We start from the raw sequence: 24,381 nt of genomic DNA on the forward strand, positions 1-24,381 counted from the left end.
TTTTAAATACGTTTATATTTTAAAAGAAAGGAAGGAAATGCCTTCAGATATTAATATCATAGGCTGAAATGTATTCCTTCTAAGTTTAGATTTTGAAGTCCTAATCCCTAGTGTTTCAGAAGGTGACAGTTCTTGTAGATAAGGCTTTTAAATAAGGAATAACTAAGATAAAATGAGGTCACATGGGTGGTCCTTTGCACTGTATGACTGGTGTCCTTTTAAGAAGAGACTAGGACAGAGTCACACAAAGGGAAGACCATATGAAGAAATAGGGACAGAATGTTGACCTACAAACCAAGAAGAGGGTCTTCAAAAGAAACCCATCCTGGTGGCACCTTGAATCTTGGACTTTTACACTCCTGAGTTGTGAAAAAATAAATATTCTTTCAGTCATCCAGTTTGTGGTAGCTTGTTATAGCAGCTAAAAGAATTTGGTTTCTGTTTTTGTCATGTAAGAAAAATACTAGAAGGTGGGCATCTTAGAACCAGCAAGTAGGCCTTGACCAGATAATGAATCTGTTGGAAACTTGATCTTGGACTTTGTAACCTCCAGAACTGTCTGTGAGCAATAAATCTGGTTTTTATTAGCCCAACCAGGTTTTGGTATTTTGTGATAGCAGCCTCAACAGACATATTTCACAAATGATTGACTATTATGACATTTTTAATCTAAATACATTTAAACTATTAAATTCTGAAATAACATTCACTGACTTTTTTTATTAGAAAAGTGAAGCATGATGATTGTAGGAAATTTGAAAATCACAGTTACATTTTAAAAAGCAACTTTCTTAGTCAAACTGTCACCAACACCAATCCTACCATTATAGTCATTAATGCTGCTATAACCACTTAATGACTTCCTAAGTTTCAAGGACATCAATGAACAATTTACATACAACATTAAAGTGAAACCAAATTTCTAACCCACCTCTTACAGATTAGGAATCTGACACAGAAATTTCACAGACCTAGTAAGTGGCAGAACTGGCATTAAATCCCTTTGTGTTTGAAAAAATTCGTGTGTTGTATTGTTTTTGTTTGTTTAACTGTGATTTAAAACATCTAATTGTATTAGTGTGCTAGAGCTGCTATAACAAGCTGTAATAGTAATAGGAGAGGAGGCCTAATCTAATCCTAATCTCACCTCCCCTAAACCTCATCTCCTATTACTACTACATTAGCTTATATGGTTTCAACTTATGAATTTTTTGAAGGACACAACTATTCAATCCATAGAAAGCATTATGTGTTAGAACACATCTGTCAATGACCTCTGGGTATACAGATCACCTGTACTCCAGATTAGGTTTATTCAGCTTACAGCAGCAGCAAGGGAAATGCAAACAAGAGTAAACATGGACCATTACGGTGAAAGAGAGTTGGAAGTTTCTTTTGATGGCACTTGAATGTGTCCAGGGTAATTCTAAGGAGGGCTTATGGAAAGCGGTAGTCCATTCAGAATTGGGTGTGATCCAGAAATGGGAAATACTGCAATCTAGTACCGTGGTAATTTTTAGCAAGAGATGGGGAAATTAATATGAAAGTGAAACTGTTGCTAATGAAGAAACAAGTCACTCTTGTCAACTATCAGGTGTGCTTAGATTTGTTTATGGTACATGGTGTCCCTTCCAGCTAGTTTCATCACAGAGTCTCTGTTTCACTGCCATGTTCCTCCAGAGTCACACAAGGACTTTGTCTGAGTATGGTTTATATTTTGTGAATGTTTTTGTTTTTGTCCTTGTTCAGTTAGGAATATCCAAGTCTGGCTCTCAGCTTCTACCTCATAGTTGCAAATGACTTTCCTTCCTTCCTTCCTTCCTTCCTTCATTCCTTCCTTCCTTCATTCATTCCTTCATTCCTTCCATTCTGTCTTCTTTTCTCTCTCTCTCTCTCTCTCTCTCTCTCTCTCTCTCTCTCTCTCTCTCTCTCTCCCTCCCTCTCTTCTCTTTCCTTCCCTTTCTCCTTCTTTTACTTTCTTGTAGTTTGGGAAATAGTGACAGATGATTATGGCATGGCATCACAATCTCAATCCCCAAAATCCCAAAGTTACCAAAGTTACTCTATAAAACTATTAATCTATGCTAAATAGGCCACCCTTTTCAGCAAATACACTTCCACAAAATAAGTACTAAACAAAGTTTTTATTTATTTATTTATTTATTTATTCAAACATAGTTTTTAAATAACTAAATAAGACTATGGTACTAATTACACTTCTTCAAAATAAGATTGCCCTTTCACAATTCCACAAATTCCTTTATAAGAAATATATTCATAGCTATTATGAGCCTGAAACACAGTTACACCCAGATAAGAGTTTACAGGTCGTGTTCTTATTAAGTGTTATTTCTTGAACTCCATAAAGAGAAGGACTCAGTTTATTAATATTCCTGAGAGGTAACTAGTGAATTACTTTTGAAATCAATGCATGAAAATGTTTCACTTGCTGGGCGGAGAGAGGATCTGCCACTGCGGTCACCTCTGTGCTTCCCCTGAAAGCAGTATATGACAGGAAGAGTATGGAGGAGAAGGTGAAGGGAATCTCAATACCTTGTGTAATTGTTCCTGAGCCAAGTACTTGGCTGCCCTCCTGAGATCCTCTAGGGCCTGTGTGTCAGGGTGCAGATGGGGAATGAGATGCAGAAAGACATTTGGAGAGAGGTTGCTTTAAATTACTTTCTGATAGCAAGGGATAAAAATGTTACCATTCTCTTCCTATCCTGATGGTGAAATGGAATCTAGCAAAGTTTCAAAAATTAGAGGACTCTCACAGGGCCTTATTGAAAGAAGGCAGGTAATGAACAGAAGCAATCTTTAAAAGTCACAATCAGAGGAGAATGATGTAGAGCTTGCAATTATGCGCTAGAGAAAGTTGAACTGTGAAGGATCTGAATTCGCAGGAGGCAAGTATCCAGCTAAGGACTCCACTAATGAATTCAAAAAGCTGTTCTTGCTTCGAAAATGTCAAAGAATAAGATTCGGTTAGATCATATAAAAGGAAACACATAAAAACTCAGCAGCTAATGATGGCAAGGAACACTTGAGTCACTTAGATATTGATTTAGAGAACTTTTTTATATCAGATAAAGGAAAAAAATAGATGCCTGCTTTTAAGGCTAACAGATTTGGGTTATAAATCCATATGAAGTTTTTGTAAATCAAGTAAGTTCTAATCTCTAAGGTAAAGAAATTAAAATACTCGGAAAGGCTAAGAAAGACAGATATCAGAGAAGGTGGCCCATATGCCCAATGTAAAAAGAGTGGACAAATTACAGTTAAGATAGCCAGGGCTCCATTTAGATATCTGTGTAGAGCAACACAGAACCAAGACAATGGAATTTTGTGTGTTTTTTTTGTTTTTTGTTTTTTTTTTTTTTTGAAATTATCATCTACCTGAAATGACAAATGCCTAGAATATCCTACCTAAAGTTTAATAGCAATGAAAAAACTTCAGAGTTTGGAATTCAAGAGAAATTTGAAGAGAACCATTTCCATTATTATGAATTATTTATTAGGTGTAAATTAACCTATTTAGTCTTAGGCATTGAAATTGTTCCACAGAGGACCAAGGCATAGAATTTAAACAAAATGAAGGTGCCTGGCAATTCTTCCTGAAATCCCTGAGTTTTGTTTTCCAGAGTCCACAACTATTCCTTTCTGCTCTGTTTGTCTCATCTCTGGGGAATCTTCCCCAAATGCCTGTGAGAAACAATCCCTATCCACTATTAAAATGTGCTTTGGGGAAATGTTGTGTTAAATATATTCACATTGAGGTGTAACTAATCAAAATTTGTGTTAACAGTACTTCAACAGGTGGAAAATCTTTGTAAAGCAAAGGAGTGAAGCTTCAATGGAGGGTTTCAGATAGGAGCCATTAGGTGGAACTGGCTTGTGGTACCTCCGTATGAAATCCCAATAGTATCCTTGCATCCTCTTATCCTCCACATTGGGCTTGCTTTGCTCCCTCACCGTTCCTGAGAGGCCCATTTTAAAATCAAGTGGGCTAAGTGGGTGCAACTACAACCCCTTAAGGCACGTTCATGGTTTTAAAGACTTTCCATTGCTGAAAATAAGGTACCATGAATTGAAGACCCATTGGATGCAAAAAGCATGCCTAGGCACAATTAGGAAGAGAAAATTGGAAAATTAAGCAAAATGGTAATAGAACTCAGCAAGACATTACTAGGTACTGATACAGTTAAATGAAACAGGAAAGGAGTTGAAAAGGGAAACTGCTGGGAAATGACACAGCTGCCGGTTTTGACAAGGGTGAATCAACTCAACAAACCAACCCTTCCATTATTTGAAATCTTCTGCCATAACCCATAGTGACTTAGCAAGAAAGTTGTGCAACTGGACTTGCACAGTGAGTGGGGCCCCAAAAAGGGTGCATGATAAGGTTACTTTACAATCAGGTATTCTAAAAGTCTGCTGGAATTCCGGGGTCACATTGAAGGTGTGTTCTAAATCTAAGAGGGTAAGAGGCTCTGGACCAGTTGTCCTCAGAAAACTTTGGTAACAAAGTCTCGGTATTTTCTCCCCTTCAGATTCAAGATGAAGGACCAAATGGTAATTTTTTTTTTTTTTCTTCTGGAGCATATTATTTGTGTAAAATGTTGGATTTCATTATAAGTCAAATGATCTTTAAAATTTATTTTACTGTAATGTCCCTTTTGGTCCTGTGATCTATGAGTGGGACTGTAGAGGAAGGTGCAAATGATTAAAATTCATGCTGAATGAAGAACAGGGGAGAAACAAAAATTCCTGAATTTCACTGTTAGTAATGAACAACGGGGGCAACATATTACATTCAGTAAGTGCTTTTAATTTCTATTTAGAACCTTCCATCATCCTGAAGATATAGATATGGGCAAGCACAAAATCGAAAAAATGGACACAGTGGTTCACTGTATATCAGTCTACTACCTGCTTTCAAAGGAAGTTTAAACACATCACTATAGGAGGAAAAAGGGATAGATTGTATATGAGGAGCAGGATGGATAGAAGGGGATGTTAGAAGAGTTAGTCCAAAGAAGGTAACTCTGACCAAATTGTCATGTGCATGTACTAATATTTAACACCAAACCCCCCTATTTGTGTGTGTGTGTGTGTGTGTGACACTGGGGATTGAACCCAGGGTCTTGTGCTTGTGAGGCAAGGACTCTACCAACTAAACTATATCCCCAGCCCATCAAACCCCATATATTAAGCATAATCATAATACACTGATATTTAAAAAATGACCCAAAGGTAAGGCTCAACATAATCTTATTTTCTTAGAAGAATTCATTATATTTTCAAGTTTTCACTATTTTTCCTCTCCTCCTACCTTTATAAAGAAAAGCTATTGGCCAATATCTTACATTAAAGTGAAGGGTAAGCATTAAAAAAAAATAACCCACTAGCATGCTTCTAATTGGTATTGGGTCCTATACTTTCTTATCAAATGGAAGGAGAAACTAGAAGTAATTTAACATTGTAAAAATGTTTGTAATCTAAAGAAGGAATTTGTTCCAGGGGTGTATCAACCCAGAGCTCCCCGGTTTTACAGCCAATGCCTTTGGGTAAAACAACTGTGCTTTTGAGAAGAACTGAATGATTATCACAAGCCTGGACTTCAAAGGCTGTTTTCTGAAAACAAAAACTAACTAACAAAATAAATAAAAAGGAAACCTAACAGAGTGACTCTAAATTGCTGCTCAGCACGTTTAGCCCACTTACCTAGTCAAGCATTCCTTGGAACAAGCCCCCTATGGGCTTTATTTAAGGAGAGAAGTACTTCTAGTCACACCTGCACACCTTTAGTGATTGTTGGTTTAAGAGGAATTCAACAGAAGCAGCAGGACAAAGTGATCACAGTTTTTGATTCCCTGGCCCTAAACAAAAGAGTTCATGTCTAAGATTCATCATCTTCCAAAACCCATGGTGTCCCTATCCAAATTGCCTGCATATTTCTTCCACTTCTTAAAATGCTTTACTTAAAGGGAACATACTATCGACATTACTTAGAACTTTCTTTGTATACTACGCTTATATGAAAAGCATGTAATAGCAAAGAGTATTTTATTTTTATAAGCTGGGCAAGATTTTTATTTGAAAAATAAATAAAAATATGTATCATTGTCAAAAGGCCTAGGTATATAGAATTATTGAATTCTCTTTTAATTTAAATCTCTTTAACTTTCTTTCTGTGATTGGTTGGAGAAACAGGCCCACCTTGGAACTGAAAGCTGTAGGGATTTTGAGCCAAATGTCACTTTGTTTATGAACCAATGCTAAAGACAAGGAGCTACAGGAAGATGGTGGTTTGTAGCACACTAACACAGAGAAAACCCTGTACCTGCCATCATCATAGGAACTTTCCTGTGTCCAAAGTGTGCCACCCTGGATACACACTTGCACAAGCCATCTCAGATCATTAGCAAGTTTTATCTTTGATCACCTCTCATTTTTTCTTTTGTTCATTTGTCTCTCTCATGAACTACTTTTTTCCTAAAGATATTATCTTCATGATATTTCCATTAGCTCCAAATCCTCTCCAATATTCTGCACCCATCTTTTTACTTTGTTTTTCTCCCAAAGACTAATTCAACTTAGTTTGTTATAATTATTTATATCGGTTATATTAAAAGCACTGTGCTTAAGACCTGAAGGTACAAATATGTCCAGAATTTTTAACAATTGTTAGCCATTTATGGAGTGAGTGGAATGAACCATTAATTCCTTCTTTTGTCGTATTTATTCAGAGGGAGAATAAAATGTCAAAGGACTTGGTGACATTAATTCTGGGTAGCAAAGAACAACTCTTCCCAGATACGGTGATTTCTTGTAATTACAGGCAGGTCTTATGTGGGTAGGAGAGAGTTAAGAGCATTTAAGCCCCATTACATGGAAAGAAACAGAGGGAGGTAGAGGAAAAAGAGGTTTATTGTTCCTAAAGGGCAAAGAAACAATTTTATAAATAATCTAAATATTAGTTCCTCTAGAGAGAATTAACCTATGTGGTCTCCAGGGGAAATTAATATTTTCTATTATGTAGGAAACTTAGTTTATGTGTGACAGAGTCCTCACTAGGGAATTCAACTAGTGTGTTCTCTGAACTGAAATGGAAAAGACCCACAGTCAAATTGATTCATTGGTTTTAAGCAATCTACCCCAGAATCCTGTGGTCAATAGATCCAGGGTTAATTTAAGGCACATTTTGTGTTTCCAAACACCAGAAATATGCCAAATTGACCAAATCTTTCTTTTTTGTGAGGTTGGGTTTTCTGAAGCATAATGAATGCTAAATCCGGGGGAAAAATATCTATCCACATACTTTCCATACACTGTCACTGTGACATCACCAAAGTCATACCTAACTTTCAAAACAAAACCCACCATAAATCCTCTTCTTCACCTAAAGAGTTTGGTTTAACCCAATATACCATTTTCTTGCTTACTTTAAAAATTGAAAAGCATTGCTCTTTCAGGTGGATTGTATTAAATAAAAATGTTGGGTGATTACTTAGAGTCTAGAGTTCTATCTCCTGAGACATTATGAGAAGATATTTATTACTAGAAAGAGCAGCAAAATAATTCTGTGGAGGTTCACAAAGATGTTCTTTACTCATACCAAATCCAAGGGAAAAAAAAAAGTTTTAAGATAGTATAGTATGTAGTGTAATTACAAAGGTAAACACACAGGTTTAGGAAAACACACATGTGAAACTTTAATGTCCAAATTTGAGTTCCTCAAACCCTCCCTCTAACATGCACACACATACATAAGCATAGTTATACAGATGTAAGTGAATCATGTAAATTGTAGAGCATTATTAAATAATAATATCATGTTGTATATTACATTACATGAATCATGAAAGTTTAATCTCCTTTCCCATAGTCATCACATTGATGTTAATGGCAACACTGTCCTTTCAGTTTTTAGGTCAAAAGTACTCTAATCATTTATTTTCTGTTCTATTTTTCAATCTCCTCATCCAATCCATTCACAAATCCTACTTTCACAGCATTCAAAGTATTGTCAGGATCTGATCTTTTTTCAACATCTTCATTATAAACTATCTTCTCCTGGCCCTTCCATGAAGCTGTAAACCACTCTTCGAGATTAAACACTCACATTTTTTTGCCTATTCCAAATTCAAATAGTCAGAAAACACCTTTTTTGAAGCCTGAAGATATATAACTCTCCATAAAGAAACCTACTTTAATTTAACTGAACCAGTGGCCTTGGAAAGCCACTGACCTGATACCTTGCTACATGGGGAAACCAGGACAAGAGAATCAGCTCATGCACATAGCAAATTGATGGCCTTGTGTGTCCTAGTAACTTTCCTTCTGTTCCTGGCCTAGATTGTGCTGTAACAGATGTCCTCGCCACCCAAGCACCCTGAAGGACTGCAAAAGAGATGCCTTGATTGACAGCATTTAACTTATCTTGCTCTTGGATCAGGTTAACCCCTGACTGAGAGTGTCCAGTACGGTAACGAATAGGTAGAAACTGGATATGGAATTTCCATGGAATAAAAAGGAAACTTCTAAACTCCCAATAATAATAATACTAATGTAGGTTTTATTACCAGTATTGAGAATGCTTGAGGAGTGCTGCCCGTTACTCAAGAGGGAAGGTAGGGGACCATACACAAAATGTCCATAAAATAACTAAAGAAGTCTTCTACCCTGCTCTTACTCCTGAGACCCATTTAAGTAGATTTAATGCTAAGAAAAGGCTTCTCTAATTTAGAACTGAAAGGAAACTTTCACTGAGTTAGTCTAGTGTTCTTCCTTGGATGATGAGGAATAAGAGGCTCAGGGGGGCAAACTAACTTTTTTCAATTTTTCCCACTAGTTAGAGATTGAACAGGGTCTGGAGTCAAGCTCTCAGGTATCAGTGTTTTATCTACTACTGAACATAGTTTGGTATGGAAGGACTTTAGTTATGAGTGGAATTTTTCAACAAATTTCTACAAATTCCTTTGGGTTCTAATTATGTTTTCACTTTTTTCAGTCCCTTATTATGAATCACCTTATACACTATTATCCAAAGTACATAATTTAATCAACTCTTTCAGAAATTTCTTTTTTATTCAGTAGCTTCTACATATTTAATATTTTGTACATATTTAATTCCATAGAAGTAGGTGCATAATAAAAAAAAATTTAAAAAACTCTTCCTTCCTGGTATTTCTCATGCCTCTCTTTAAACCCAGTTTGTAAATTGATCTGTTCAGTCAATTCCCTTTATATGAATGCCATACTTCAGGTCCTTCCCAGGATGGTCTCATTTCATTCCTCTTCTCAATATGTCCTGGAATGATCCTTTTGTAGGATCACAGGCTTAAGGTGCTATACACAAGCTGAGATTCTGATTGAGATTTAGAATAAGTTGGTTATATACTACTATGCTATGGACTGCATATAGCGGTGCTTCCAAAAAGAGCATCCAGGATTCAACCAAACCAATTTGGACAGAATGATTGCTAGATACATGCCAAATATGCACATTCCACTGGGAAGTATTCTAAGAGGTAAGACAGAAACCAAGAAAGAAGAAGCAGGTTGAGAACAATGGGGCATAGGAGGTAGACCCAGAACCTGAAGTGGTCTGTGTAGCCCTTTCTGTGGATAGTAGTGGGGATAGATATTAGGAGACATTTGGGAACCATAATCTAGGTCTGAGAAATATGTCTGCCTCTCCTCTCTGACTCCCTGAAATTTTTTCCAGAAGAAATTTTGACAAACTCTGATTTCATTATGTTTCAATCTGCAGTTATCTTTGGCCACAGGAGTGTCTGTTCTTTGAAGTCTTTGTCAACTTAAGTAACAATAAAGAACATGCCCCCTATTTCCATTCCATCGATGTCTTCCAGGGGACTCAACACCCATAAAAAATCAATTTCTGCTACTTCTGACAGCTAAGGTCCAAGGTTGTTGGATATTACAACAAAAACTATTCCATCAATCTGACATAGACATCTAGAAGATTTGGATGCCACCTGCACACTCAGGGTATTTCCCATGGATAAAGAGAAATGATGTTTGCTCCAGGTTCATCTGGAAACAATTTTTCCTATGTGCTAACTCTGAGCATCCAGACCCATTCACCAGGACCTAGTTGACCAGAACATGAAATTCAAGAAAGGATTCACAAGTGAGGTCAAACAGACTATGAGAGAAAATAGTCCAATTCACAAAGGGGAATCAATCAGATTTGGGATGTCACTGGAGTGGCCTTTGCTATCTGCTATCTCCATGAATAGATTAAGACTGTCTCACATGAGGAAGATCATTAAGATATGCCTCTCAGAGATTGTTCTTCTCCAAGATCAGAGTGAGTCAATGGCAAGTGTCTGAAATATATTTCTATGTGCAACATACTCAGGCTCTATACAGCCCTCTTTCTCGCCTTCTGATATCTTATTCATTCTAGTATCTTCTGCATTAGAACACAAACAATAAATTTTGGGAAAACAAACAGAATCATTAAAATTAAGAAAATAAAAACATTTTTTAACAATACTCAGAGGCAGAAGAGACTAACATTTAGTTAAGAAAGTAGGGTCTTGGTCCCAGAACTGGCAAACTAAGTTTATCTTACCTTCCCACTTAACTGCCAACCAGACATATGTAGGTTATTGTTAAGGCTCTGGTTCAACCCTCACATTCATTGACTCTAAGTCATCTTTTTACTAATTATGGTGGATAATCAGGTCAGTTGTTTCATATATAGTTGTAGAACCCCTAGAATGTATTATACTCTAATTTTGACAAAGATCAATGGAAAGTTACCTATTGACACAGCTGTTTATGTTTTGAGAAAAATTAAAATGAAAAATTCAATCACCATTAATCAATTCTAGTATTTTAAATTTCATTGTTCTTCTGAACTGCTTCTGTTTGGATTGGAATGAGACAGAAATCATTACCCTATGTACACATATGATTACACAAATGGTATGAATCTACATAATGCACAACCATAGAAACAAAATGATGTACCCCATTTGGGTACAAGGAATCAAAATGCAGTCATTAAAAAATTAAAAATAAATAAATAAAAATAAAAAAGAATCCATAATTGATTAAAAAAATAAACAATATGTAGATTACTAATTAGAATTACTAATATATAATGATCCCATCAAACCTTATCAATGGTTGTTACTTAGAAAGGTACAAGAGGATTCAACTAAAGTCAGATTTACTTTAACACATTGTAATGAGACAAGGAAATAATAGGAATTACTATAGTTGCATGTTATGTGGTAATAATAAGCTGTATTTGGTATTTGCCTGGACTTGTAAAACTAAACTCATAAAAGGTGCCTGGTGACCAACTTGCTGCCTGGCAGGATGACATTCCTGAACAATGCCGATATGAACTTTGATCTATGATTTTAGTGGTGGCTCCTACTCTAGTCATGTTCTGGTCTTTATCAATGAAGAACAGAGCATGACTGGGCTGAAAATCATTACTTAAACCACTGGACTTTTGGAGCAAACTCTCAGCAGCACCATAACCAGAGGACTCCACGTTGCTCTGTCTCTTGACTGCCCTGGCTGCCATCCACACTATCACTGATTGTTGATCGACCATTGTCACGGAGGACAGACGACTGATCACCTCTCCTGTGATAGCGACTGCCAGTCAGCCTCCAGCTTATCGGACACCTGAGGACATCCAAAGACATCTGAGGAGCTGAGAGAGGCTAGGGTTGAGAAGAATCCCTTTGGTCTTGCTGACTGACTTCTTGGCTAAGAGATGTTGCATTGAGTAAGTCCATGGGGACTGGACCCTAGGTGAATAAGGGAGTGAATCTTCAATGTATTTGTGACTTGCTATTATTAGGAATGTTAAGTTGAGTGTGCATTGCATGAATAAAATCCACTTGTTGGAACCAAACTTGATTCCTCTCTTACTGCTCGAGACACACATGAAAATAGTAAAAATAAATGATTCATCCTAAACTATCAATTTGAGTGAGTCATCTAATCATCATTTTTGTGGGATTATTATACCTGCATCTGAAAGTATGATTTATCATGTTATACATGGAAACACAATATAGAACTTCCCTAGTATTGTTACTCTGTGGGGATTTTTTATTTTTTATTTTAGTTGACAATTATCTTCAATACGTATTTGTGTTAGTCAGGGTTCTCTAGAAGAACAGAATCAATAGGAAGTATGATTATAAAAAGGGGATTTATTAGATTGGCTTACATGACCAGAAGCTGGAGAGTCCACAATGGTCATCTGGAGGCTAGAGAACTGGAAGAACCAGCAGCTACACAGTCCAAAACACAGAAGCCCCAGAACAAGAAAGATCAAGTCTGAGATCAAGGTTTCTGGAAAATCACTGGCAGAGTCTTTGGAAGAGTGAAGAAGCAAGAGTTCGATATCCTCAGATAATCGAAGCAGCAGTCAAAAACCCGTTTAAGAAGAGCCGAGCTTGCATCTGCATCTGCTTCCTTGTTCTTCCAGCTTTTATTCCATCCTATTGGGCAGTGCTTGCCCACTCTTAGGGAGGGGCTCCACTTCAGTTCCTATCCCACGTTCCAGTCATTCCTAGACACTCCCTCATTGACACACTCAGAGACCTCTTAAGCATCAGCATCTCTTAATCCAATCAAGCTGACAATTCAAATTAACCATTATAGTATTTTTGGGGTTTTAGAGTGTCCAAGAAATTGGGACTTCCTGGTCTTCACAGATTTGATGATTGTTCAATTAAGCAATTAAATATTCACTCATTCATGGCAATTCCTGGGTAAAATGATGAGTAGTTTCCTTTTTGAATGACTTAGCCTACATTCCCCTCAGATCAGATTCTGAGATGAAAGTTTCTATGCAGAAAACAGAAATGATGAATGAAGGAATCAAGCAGGGAAATATAAAATGTCAGTGCCAGCGTACATTGCTGAGTTAGCCACCACTATGAATGACCAGTGCTCTATCCCACAGGATCCAAGGAATCTAAGAAACATGTATGAGATTTTTCCATCCAGGAAAAGAATCAAAGAAGCATTTATTCATCATCTCTGATCCTCCATAATACAAAAGTTGCCTTAAGGAATATTAACAATTTTGCACTTCCAGATTATTCATACATAGGTCATCCTTATGGGCGTCTTATGGTACAGACTCAGAGAAGTTCTGAACCAAGAAACAAAAGAATTTAAGGGACTTTTAGGCTGTGCCTGTATGAAGCTGGTTAAAGACCTCATGTGGAATTTATTACTAAAACTATGGATTAAATAAGAGTTAAAGTCAAAAATAGTTAAATATTGCACAAAAGGGAGCTAAGACAGTCCAACACTTGAACTACCTAGATATGATATCCTCCACTAAATTCAATCCAACAGAGTGGTCTATTCAAAATGGTAACCAATCATAAACTTCAAGTAATTGATCCAAAAGAGAAGAACAAACCACCATCTTTACTGAAGCCAGATATTCATGAAGGTAGATTGGTATTTATCATTCTTCTCTCAGTTATTCTATTCCTCAATTTACCAGTTCCTCAATTAGCCTTTGAAATTTGCTTGAAAGATGACCTGAGTTTTTCACAAGTATCAACTGTCTTGCTTATGGGAGGTTGGTTGCTAGAGTTGCCCATTAGCCATTATCAGTGTAAATGAGAGCACCAAGAGAGGTCACAGTGATTCCTCTCTGACCCTGTTATAAAGCTAGAGTAAAAGCTACTCAAAGTAATTCAAATCAATTACCACCACCAGCATAATAACTTGGGCTTTGTTTTGTTTGCTTTTGATCTGGTTTCTTTTAGAAGTCCAAAATAACCATGTGTTCTTTGGAACTCTTAACCATTCCCTCTGCAAAAACAATTTCTTAACTTCAGACTTAGAATGTAGCAGAGCCTAAGTTTGCAAGAATGGGGAAGGGAAATTCCACAAGTAAGCAACTGGATATCATGATGAAAGGGGCTGGTCCTACTTCTCTGCCCCTGCTCTCCAGAACTATGTATTAAGCTCTGAGGAACATGGCACAATAGTGGTGGGAATCCCAGGTATGTAAAACTATGTTTCACCATTGATCCTGGCCTCTGGAGGATCCACAGTTGAGCTTATCAGAGATGACAGTTCTGCCCAAAGCAGCACATTCTTTCCTGCCTAAAGAAAAGGAGTACCCCTGGAACCACGAGGTATCTAAGTCACACATAATTAGATCATGACAACATCCACACTTTGCCGAGACTTCCAACCACTCCCTCGGTACTAGTAAGTACTCTTAGTGCGTCATCTCCTCTCCATTTATCATATAAACAGAATTATCATGACACAATTTTTAAAAAGCCACCACACTAATCTACTGGGACCAGGAAATCTTAATACATTGATGTTTGTTCATGGGTCAAATCTTATACTGTTCCCTCAACCAACCAAGAAAAATTCTGGAGAGTTCTACACAGATTTACTAATTACCACTTGCACATTTTAGCCAGGATTTTGAATGGAGTAAGTATGTATGCACTGTTCTTGAAAAACAGTAGCTTATACTAATTCCTGATCCTGATATCTGACATAGAAGTAATATAGGGTAGTGAAGTAGAGACTCACTTTGTAGCCAGCAAGCAGCAACTTGAGAGGCACCTGCTTTAGGTGACCATTCACAGAATCACCAAACAAAAGAAATCTGTAATTTTATATCCAGGGGCAGACAATCCTTGTGCTGGCACAGGGGGTTCAGGGGGCTTTGAAACTCTTAAACTCAGCTACCAACTTTCTACAACCCAGGTTTCAGGACCCAACTTTTTTTCTTTTAGGTGTCTGACATTGACATAGAAAACTGTCAGAGTTGCACACTAAGTCTTCTTGTCAGCTCTTTCATGCTTAAAATTAAATTCTGGAGCTCATTTTTAGCATTGTCTCTCCAGAGGTGATGGGAAGAAGAGTTTCCTTTAACCCTGCAGTAGAGCACTCTAGTTTCTCAGCCTTCTCTGAATTGATAGCTGTCTGGCCAAGTTTTTCATTTTCTTTTGTCATGATTTCCAAAGCAGCTAAGAAATTTTGATCTAGTTCATAATTCTCATACTTGAATCTTTCTCCAGAGTGTTTAAGTGTTCCAGCTGTTCTATAATCTAGTGCTTCATATCCCTCATGCACATTATCACAAGTAAACAACAGTAAAAGTCTTAGTAATTATGATACTTTGTGCCACAGGTTAAACTCTAACCCACTTCTCAAACTAATACCATTAATCTGGGTACTTCCCAAAACTGAAATAAAACAAAGATGTACAAATGAATGTATCATCTGTCCAAGAAAATGTATCCAAGGAAAAAAGAGTAAGTGATGATGGGAACAAAACCAAAAGGAAGGCAAAGTCAGTACAAAAACATACAATCTATTCTATCAATACTCAGAGTAACTGGTTGCTCAATGTAATGGGGTATTCTAAGAAGATATATAAAATATTTTAAAAAGAAGGGAGGGTCAAACATTTAACCACTGCCCTCATTCCTCACTCTAATATATAAGTTTACTGTGAAGAGCAGAAAAACCTTTTAGAAGTCTAAATCCCCAGTTGCACCCCAGCTCCTGGAGTGGTACCTAGGGATCTGTGTACAACAGACCCTCTGGAGAGTCTGACTCACACTCATGTTTCTGGGTCACTGGACTATAGCAGGACTATACAAACTAATTCACAGAGCTATCATTTTGTAAATAAAATTTTATTGGAACACAACTATAATCATTCATTAACTGATTGTTTATGAGTGTGTTGATAACAACAGGAAAATTAAGTATTTGTAAAACAGACTAAACAGCTTACAAAGAGTAACATGTTTACTATCTGGCTCTTTTAAGAAAAATGCTTGCTGATTTTTATGCTGTAGAATTCAGTAAGATGAATTATAGCAGCACAAATTATTTGCCAGATAATTTATCTATCTATCCATCAACATACCTACATATATAAATGCATTATATACAAACACATTATATATAAATGTACATACACATGCACACACAATACCATGTCACAGGACTTAAAATGGAGAGATGAGTGAAAGGAAAACTCCTCAAGGAAAGGTCCAGTTGGGGGTTGGAAGTGTAAGAATTTGGATAGACACAAAAGGTAAGAGAAGAGCACTTTTCCAAATAGTCTAAGAAAAGATGGTAATCTATGTGAAATATCAAAGGTCTCTGACAGGAACAGCAGGCTTAGGGAGTAGTGAGATGTAAGTTGAGTCAGATTCTAAAATGCATCAATACTTCCTCATCTTTTATTCCAATGTAAATCATTTGTGTTTTTTTATTTTTTTCAAAATTACAACAGCTTCATTCTTCATAAGATTAGAAAGAATATATCTGGATTAAGTCTCAACTTCTCTACCGAACTTCTGAATGATCTTGGGCAAATTACTAATTATTTCTGAGCTCCACTATATAACATTCCTATATAATAGGATACCTGTAAGTAATACAAATTTTGTTGATTATGAAAATATTTGGCAGAGTGCCTAGTATACAGCGGTATTCTTAATTGAAAATAACAAAATCCACCTTAACTGGTTTAATCAGAATAGAAACTTATTAAGATACATTAACTAGGACACAGAAGTCAGAAGGCTATACTTGGAATCCACATAGCAACAACACTTAGCTTTACCACAAACAGACGCCAGCAAAGATAGAGTAATTTCTGCTGGTACACCTGTACCCTACAACTAACACGGATGACAGTGTCAGAAGGGCTCCTCTTGGTGCTGACCCTGGCAATTGCACCTTTCTGCAGCTACCATGCCAAACACTGGCTCTAATCAATGCATATTTCCTTTAGTTCCCAAATCAAGGTTAGAGAGACAAGTTCTCAAATCAAGTTCTAGGAGACTAATCCAATTAGGCAGGTGTAGTTCAAATCCTGCATCTCGGATTTAAGGAAGGAAAAAGTGAAACTTCTTCCTTAGGCAAGAACCCAGGGGAACTCAACCACTGTGCCACATCCCCAGCCTTTTTATATTTTATTTAGAGACAGGGTCTCACTAAGCTTCTGAAGCTGACTTTGAACCACAATCCTCCTGCCTCAACCTCTAGAGTTGCTGGGATTACAGGTGTGTACCACCCTGCCTGACTTGTTCTTGAAGTGATCAACAATCATATGCCAAAGATCCAGCAGAAGGTGCACTTATTATTCATTTCCTTTGCACTTCTCATACCCTTATAAAACTTAACAGTCTTTTCTTTGTCCAATACGATTGAACATTCCACATGAAAGTTTCATTGATTCTGAGTTATGTACTTGCAGGTTATCATACTTTTCAGCTTCTTTTGTTGCAACTAGAAGAATTTATAAGAAATTATCATGGAATAACAGGGAAAATCAATTTGCACTTAATTTTTCAATTTATAAGTGTAATAGGTGATTATCCAGCAAAAAATGTCACTCAGAAAGGAAACAAGTCATCAGTCAATCCTGACTTCCTCAGCTACCACCTCATAATGTTGCTTCCTTGTTACTTCTTTCCCTCTAAACTTTGACTGGTTTGTTAAGATGCATGAATTAATAGGAATTAAACAACCACTCTTCCCAGTGAAGATAAATAGGCAGGTACACTGGCTATCTGGTAAAAACTATGTGTAAAGAATTCAATGTTGCATAAAAACATTTAAGATCTCAAGTTTCCATTTACTTATTACTTATAGATTGCTTTCAAGGCAATTAGCAGACCAGGCTGTGTTTTAATTTGGCTCAGATGATCAAGCCTAGGACTGTGGGTCCTATACAAGAATGCTGGTACCCACTATTTCCTTTTTGTGGGAAGGACTGAACCGAGGGGCACTCAACCACTGAGTCACATCACCAGCCTTATTTTGTATTTTATTTAGAGACAGTCTCACAGAGTTGCTTAGAGTCTCACTTTTGCTTATTCTGGTTTTGAACTCTGGATCCTCCTGCCTCAGCCTCCTGTATTACAGGCATGAGCCACCATGTGCCTTTCTTTTTCTTTTTCTTTCTTTGTTTCTTTGTTTCTTTTTTTAAAGAAAGTTGTTTCCAGCTTCCAATGTTTTACACCATCTCCTTTGAGAAGGTTACATGCACAACCAGAGAAAGGAAAAGATGTACCCCATTTGTGTACAATGATTCAAAATGCAGTCTGTAAAAATAAAAGAAAAATAATTTTTAAAAAGTTAAAGTAAATTTTTAAGTATAAAAATAATAAATATGTGACAAATTGATGATTGAATTAAGTATTAAGAATAATTAAGCAGGTAATGAAGTTAACTGGTAAGCTTGAGAACAAAGACAAACTCTTTTAACACAGAGAGTACTAACAATTGGCATCCGGAAAATGTAGTATAGAGTGTTCCTTTGTCATCTGGCTCTTTCCTTTCCAAATTGCTGACAAATGGCTAGGTTTTGGATGGCAGAAGGAGGGGTTTGTGATGGGATCTAACATCTGCTTTGTAGATAAGTCTATACAAGTTGAGGGTGATTGGTTCTTCTCTTTTCTATAACCCTTTTTCAAGATGAGTCTTGAAAAACTAATTTGGGGAAAGCAGAAATTTTAGGTAATTTCCAACTGGAATGACTTTATCCCTGTATTTCTTTAAGGTGCATTTTCCCTCTGCCTACAACTTGGAATTCTCTTGAGGAAAATACAAGATTTGTTGTTTCTTTTTAGGGATTTGCTGTACTCCAGGAAGACCAAAATAATTCTAAGCTTTGGTAAAACTACTATGTACTCTCCATAATTTTATGTATTAGTACGTTACCAGGTTGTCTGTAAAAAGTATCCATTTAAGTTAGGCCCAAACCTTTTAATGTATGTAAGGGAAATATTGGTCCTACATTTAAATGAAAGCACATGCTGACAAATACATTGTCTGAGATGTTTGTGTAGTGTATAATACAGAATCATGGGCTCTTTGATGGAAATTCAAATGACAAGACTACATGAACCTGTCGAAAGAGTTGTCATCACCACATGGGAACCATAAGAAGTTACAGGATGATAAGCTTATATTTATACTACAAATGATTTAATGGAAAGACATTATTATCTTTTGATTGCTATAGTATTTTCACGGAAAATCAATGAAATGAAGTTCATATTTATAATACACAGGAGTTAATGGAAAGACATTATTATCTTCTGACTATTATAGTATTTTCATGGAAAATCAATAGGGTATGAGGTATGCTTCTTCCATTCTCTCAGCAGTATAAGATGCTTGGTGGGCACCTTCTTCCAAACTCACCACCCTGGTGTACACTGCAGAAAATTAATTTTTCTTCTCCCTTCTAGAAATCATCATTCTTTCTTCCTTCACCAGGGAAAGAGGCCATCCAGTACATCTGTTCATGCTGTCACCCGTTGTTCCCACAATCACAAGGAAGAAGAAAAGGCAAGACTGGGCTTTTAATCAACTTAGAGTCTTGTATGTGATTTAGTCCATATTTAGTTTTATTTTCCACCAATAGCTATAATTCCTTGATTGGTTTGCTACATGTTGAAATCCAGTAATAAAACCTCCACAGTTTTCTACTCTGAATCTCACCTCCAAAACAAACTGTATGCCAGGATGACTTTTCTTCTCAACAGAAAATGTAAGCAGAGATGAAACCAAGTCTACTCTGCATGGTTTCTAGGAGAGTGTGGTTTCCAGGGAATCCTTGTCCTGGTGGTTCTAAATGTTAAGATAGTAACTGGTGTCCATCAGGTTCTGGCTTTGAGCATGGAATCAAGGAAATAGAAGAGGGGGGATGGGAAAAAACAAAGTTACTTTTAAATCTGATTTTTTTTTAAGATCTACATTCTAAATTATGTTTAAAAGGGGCCACAAAGAGTGAAAGAGTAAGTCTACAATTTAATTGAGTGGAAGAGAACTAGGTTCTTTTGCTTAGATGAGCAAAAAATACAACTTTATTTTAGAATGGCTTTGGGGACTTCAAAGAAAGGAGAAGACAATAAGTTTTGGTTTGGATGTTTCAATTACTTGAATTTCTCTGCTCTAAATGGATGGTCACAGGAGAGGTTCATGGCAACCACACAACTCTGTTAAAGAACCCTATTTAGTAAGAGAGCCAAAAAAAATGAACTTATGAAATTAATTTGACTTAACACTTCAATTTGCATAAATATGGATATAGGTTAATGATGACTGTGAAATTATGATAAAAACAATTACTCCCAAAGCAGTGTAGCTCTTCACTTTAATAAGAACACAATTTTATATTTTTATATTTACATGCATGTAGAACTGTTTCTTTTATTTTGTTCTGAATTAATATCCTCTTTACCTATTTATAATTAACCTTCCATTTCAGACCCCAACTCAAGTCTGCTAAATGAGGCTGAATTCAATCTTTCTTCTCAAAATCCCTTACTACTGATATTATGAATTAATTTTATATCTGCAAGAGATACCTTTCTAAAGTACACACTACTAAATTAGTCACTAAAGTACTATGGAGTCTTTGGAAGTAAAATGTTATCGCTGGAGAATTTATCTTCCCTTTACCTAAATTGTTCTCTAATCTGAACCCTTCACTGTTAGGAGGTTTCTTTACAAATCAACTCAGCAACTCTCTGAAAATGCAGGCATGAAACATGACACCCCCCCACACCCTCCCAACCCTGCGGCAAGAAGGCAAAGCAGAGGAAGGAGAGGAAGAGCAAGACTGGAAGAGTGTGCAGGGCAAGTCAGCTGGAACTGCTGTCTGAGTCCTCAAGTGGCTCCCATCAAGAGAGACAGAATGGCAGCCTCCTATGTGGATTAGTGACTTCCTCCTGAGTGCAGCAGGTGACGGATGGACCAGAGGAATGCATTTCCCCCTTAGGGCTAATCCCACTCTGAGAAGATGGGGACATGGGTACAAGTCTCTGTTGTGTGGACTCAGGGAGGAATTCAAGGAGAAACAAGGTGTCCATTCTATCATCATTTTGACATGTATTTCTAATTTAAGGTTATTTTCCCACTCTAGTCTGAAGCCTAGTCATGCTTCACTTTATGTCTGAATCCTTACCACCTAGCATAACGCTTGGCACAAAGAAATTTTATGTCAATTACTTGTACCTCTGAAGACTAAGAGGATGAGACAGTAAGAGGATTATAGATTGTCCCAGTTGTCCTCAAGTTGCTCCAGAGAAGGTAGCCTTTAACTCAGACCCAAAAGCATGCCATGACAATTAGATATAGGTCTCTAAGGGGACAAGTGATCATCTGCTGGGGCAAAGTACAATTAAAGATAGAAATATTCAAGAACTCATGAACATAATATTTCAATCATTTTAAAGTTGATCTTTTTTAATCTGGCAATAATTTTGAGAAATCAATAATTTGAAGTAAAATATTATACCTGATTTTTCTACCTTAGTCATATCCTTCATAAACTAACTGAATAATTGATCTCTTTTATCTCATGCTGCAAAAATGCCAAACTTTCAATTCCTCCAAGCTTCCTGTTACAGATGGTCTCTTATTGCAGAGCCAACAACTGTCACTTTATTTCACCAATATCTAAGAGACAGAGTGATTACATTTACATCAACATCTTGAATAATAGAGACAAAAATCACTGCATTATTGCAAAATAAATGTCTCCCATGTTCTAGAGAACTGTCTATGATTTGTAGCACTTATTTACAATAATGCAGGAAACAGTGTCCTGTGACAACAGTCTAATCTGTTTAGTCAGATGTGGGACAGGAACAATATTTCTGAGGACACTCAAGAAAGGTAACTCATGTCTGAGGCAATGGCACATGCCTATAATCCCAGCAGCTCAGGAGGCTGAGGCAGGGGGATTGGAAAGTTCACAAACAGCCTTAGCAATTTATGGAGACTCTAAGCAACTTGGTAAGCTGTTTCAAAATTAAAAATAAAAGGGGTTGGGGATTGACTCAGTGGCTCTTTAGACTTCTTTTGGACAAAAGACTGCTCCAGCAAGAATACAGTGGAATTATTCAATGGCCTAACAATAAGACAAGGTCTCCATATACCAGATAGCTTAAATGTGTAACTGATGCTACAAGAAAACAAAACACTCTTGTTCTTTCTAGTTGTTTTAATAAGTCTTAGCACTAACATAGCTTGTGATTTTAACTACAATCCTTACTACAAGCTATATAATTTTGCTCTTTTTAAAGTATGTCTATGGTAAAGACTGAAGTTGGTTATTCTGTCAAAAATGAAAAAGAAACAAAGAAAAAATGTTTATTAACTTGTGTCTCTCTATAGCCAAATGAGGTGCACAGGTTCACAAATACTGATTCCAGTTTTACAGTCACTTAATAAATTACAAGAAATTGCATTAATGTATATTATAATTACTTCTTAACTCCTTGCATACAGAAATAATGGATATATGTGAAATGTTTAAAGCAATACAGCTACTTGGATATTTTCTTTCTTTTCTATTTTCTTTTTTCGGTTTAAATCTTTTACTCTTATACATAATTACATAGTTATAAGACAGTATTTTCCTAAGACATGGGCAATACCTTCCAACATTGTTTCTTCAATATCACCAAATACTTGCTAGTTATATTATTAGCACACAGTAAATAATTTTGATTGGTTGAAGGATAGTGGTCCTTGTCTGGTATTTGACATTCGTAGGTCATTTTTCCAAATGCAAAATTTATTTATTGAATGTCAATATTTGTGCTGCTTTGTTTTTGTATTTTTTCTTTCTTTATTCATACAGCACATTTCATTGTTTTAGAGTTAAAGGCCAATGGAAAAATACAGTTTTCTATCTTATTAAAATTAAGACCTCTCTGCAGCAAGTTAAAAACAGCTGAATAAAAACACTTCAAACTTGGCAGGTGGCTAGGACTCCTGAGGAATCATGTCACAGCTAAGTTTCAAAGAAATATTTGAAATTAAAGTTTAGAGCTTTTTAAAGGTCCCTTCTGAGTCCAAACTTTTGGCAGATGTCAAGATTTTAGGAAATCATTTTTGGAAGAAAAGAAACTAGTCCAACTCTCTTTTTCACCCCTGCCCAGAGAGATTAAAGCAAAAACTAAATCATCCATGGGATTTGAAAGAGAAGGATACTACTGTAAAAACTTAAAAGTATTGCCATAACTGTGGCCTGCTGATTGAGGTGTTGGAGGTGATGTGGTATCATCAGAACAATTTTATAGGAGTTAGAGTCCTAATCAACTGAATCATTAGTTGCATACATTTAGGGAAGTCCCTTTATCATCTCTGGGCTCAGTTTCTCCAAGTGCCCTACACAGAGCACATAATAGCAATTGGTTTGTAATTGGAATATTCTTGAAGATACTTTGGAAATATAAAGAAAGTTAAAATTAATGTGTACACCTCCTCACCCCACCTGTATCCCTACCGACAACACAAAACTATTGGACTGTCTCAAATTTCCTATTTGGTTTTGTGAGCATAGACTTGACATGAGTGATGAAAGAATCTGAGCTCACATCTTTCTCAACTCCAGAGTTTTGATTATGGTTGTTCAGTGCCATGGATGTTAGCATTCCAAGATGAGTCATTTTGAAGGCTGATGTTGTCAAGATGATGAAATTAACCATGTGGCCCCTCTGACTTAGGTAATCAGATGATCAAAATATCTGATCCAAACAAAACAAATGCTAATCATTTGCATTTTCAACTTTTGTTAGTCATTTGAATTTTTCACTAAAATTTTGCAATACAAGCCACGTTGGGTTGCAGGACAAGTGGGGAATAGAAAAAACAGAGAAGGACTGTAAGAACTAGAATAGCATCAGAGATGGTATAGGCGTAATTTAAGAAACTCTTAAAAGAAAAGCAATTACAAAACCACCCAGCACAAACAGTGAACTTTACACTATTTCCTATCTACACTACATACCAAAGGATGCTGGAACTAAATGAAAAAATTGACTATTAAATTGGAATAAATTTAAAAATAATAGTTAAGGTTAAAGTAACTTACGTTGGTAGTCACCAACATGAGGAAAAGCTAGACTTTTGTGAAATTCCCAAGGGCATATATTGGCTATGGATGGGATCCTAACTTGCACTCTTAGCTAAATTAACTATGTTAATATGCAAGGCACAGCAGCATGTATTTCCCCAGTCAGGATACAGAGTTGTGATTATATAATGTACTATCCAGCTGGAAGAATCTATACCAGAGCTTAAAGGAATGGAAATCAGATTGGACACAGAGACAGAGGGTTACTGGGCTACAAATCAGAGCAGGATTGCTATCGTATGGGAGAACAGAGGAGGAAGTAAGCAGTCTCAACTCATGCCAGATACAGTCTTATGGCTGCTATTGGAATCCACAGGATCTCATTCACTGTATATCAGTAGTCCACTGGCTTCAAACAGTAACCACTGGGACCTCTAATTTAGTACTGAATTTGGATTCTGTGTATGGAAAAGCTCTGTCTC

The sequence above is a fragment of the Sciurus carolinensis genome, chromosome 15, assembly GCF_902686445.1.
Source record: "Sciurus carolinensis chromosome 15, mSciCar1.2, whole genome shotgun sequence".
Lineage (NCBI taxonomy): Eukaryota > Metazoa > Chordata > Mammalia > Rodentia > Sciuridae > Sciurus > Sciurus carolinensis.